We start from the raw sequence: 2,067 nt of genomic DNA, 5'->3' as shown, positions 1-2,067 counted from the left end.
TGTTTCTGCAGCCCTTCAGAGTGTGAGGGCGAATTTGGTCTCGCTTGCTAGATGCTCAGTCCCACTGCAGGGCAGACACATTTCTGGCTGGACCCCTGGCCTCTCAGCGAAGCTTAGCTTACCTCCACCATGCGTATTGGAGCCCTGCCTCAAGCCGGGCATATGACGGGCCCTGAGTACAGATGAACAGAGACAAAACTGTCGGACTGCAAGCGATGCTTATCCTGCAAATGGGGAGGGGCCGACAGAGGCACACACAAGGCACAGTTAGCCTTGTGGCCATCTCTTAGTTCTTAGCACAGTGCTGCTGGCGCTTTTGTCACTCGTGTTCTCGTCATCCCTCGAGGTACCTGTTGCTCAGGCAGCTTGGCAGAAGTCACTGAGCCAGTGAAGACGGAGTCAAGTTGTCCCTGAAATGGTTTGAGTCCAAACTTAGGGCTTGGAGCCTAGTACAGGAGCTAGGTCTTCCAAGATATTTGCTACACAGAAACTGATGGTGTCTTGGATTGGACGCCGTGATACACAGGCAAAGGAGAGAGAGACTCCTGCCCACGACGATCGACGTAAAGGCATGGAGGCCTGACTGTCAGGATACCTTGGGGAAGGCTGGGTAAAATGCTCGTGGTGGCCCTTGCTGCCCGTCCTGAGGCCGGGAGGGCAGCAGCCTTGTTCGATGGCCTCCATGATCATTCACAACCAGGACTGATGTATCACTAAGGTCGTGTCCCACGGTTTTCCTGCCTGTCCCCTTAGTCAGTGTGGGCGTCCCCTCCATGCACGTGGTCTGCCGTGGGGCCCACTTGTTCAAAACCTGCCGGTTCTTTGAGCTCCTCAGCCTGGTACTGTTCATCCACTCTTTATCCAGACGACATGTCTATAGAAATGTCTTCCAATCTACTCGCGTTCTGTGAACCATCCACACTGGCAATCTCCAGGTTCACCCTCCTGGCTTCTGACCACACCCCTCGGCGCACCCAGCTGGAACAGCTCCCAGAGAGCGCCCGCAGGTGGAACTTTCTCCGTCACCATGGCCAGCTTCTCATCTCTTGCCCAGATTACTGCAGCAGCCTCGCTGTTCTGCCTGGAACATCTCCCGGCTCCCCTGCTACTTCGATATGCTTCAAAAAACCCTGGTGCGTGAGACTTGGCTGCCAAAGGCGGAAGGGGTCAATCTAAGATTTCATGGAGTGTAATTTCCTGGAGGGGGGGTGGGGCTTACAGATGGAAGTGTGGTCTCAGCTGAGACTGGAGAAAAAGGGTTGTTTAGACAGAGGTGGCCTGCGGTGAATGAGATTGTACCTGGACTTTCTTGAAAAGTGTTAGCATTTGTAAGAGGCATTCTGGCAACAGCTAAGAATCTTCGGGCTTGGAATGACCTCCAGGGTCACATAGAGGCCAAGATGGCAGTTTAAAATGGCTGCAGTCATGTCAACATGAATCCCTACATATGTGTCCCCGTTGCATCAGTGATTTCCATAACCCATGTTACCTGGTGCCCAGCAGGGGGCCCGGGAGCGGAGCTCCCAGGAGCCCTGGAAACGTCCATGACCCTGAGCGTGAACTGACCTCTCTTCCAGGCCAGCAGCCCTGCCCCTGCAGGAACCTACCACTCACCAGCGGTAGACTGGGGCCCCCTGTCTCTGCCCTGGGGGCTCCTGGTAGGAGAGCACCCCCTCTTCTGCTTTACCGTGGCTCCCACTCCCACCACCAGTGCAGACCCAGACGCACCTGCTCTGTTGAAATTGCCGTCGTGGCTTCTGTTCTTTGCATACCTTTCAGTGTAGAAGCAATTGAAGTTACTCATCATTTTTTTGGGAGATTCCAGCAAAAACACATTATATTTTTTGTCAGCTTCTCTAGACACGGAGACTTTCTGATCCACTTCATACCCTGGAATCAGCACTTCCTCTTCATGAGGATACACAGAGATGCTTTGATATCAACCCCCAGGCATGATGTGATGGTAAACAGGGTCCCATTTTCACCAAGAAACACTGAGAAGTAGCTACACTTTGACTCAAAGACGGTGACGTGAATTGCCCAAAGCGTACATTTCCCAACCCGCTG

This window comes from Oryctolagus cuniculus, chromosome 1 (assembly GCF_051225735.1).
Source record: "Oryctolagus cuniculus isolate XC-2025 breed Fujian yellow rabbit chromosome 1, ASM5122573v1, whole genome shotgun sequence".
NCBI lineage: Eukaryota > Metazoa > Chordata > Mammalia > Lagomorpha > Leporidae > Oryctolagus > Oryctolagus cuniculus.
The sequence above is the reverse complement of the archived record's forward strand: the minus strand, read 5'-3'. Positions refer to the sequence as shown.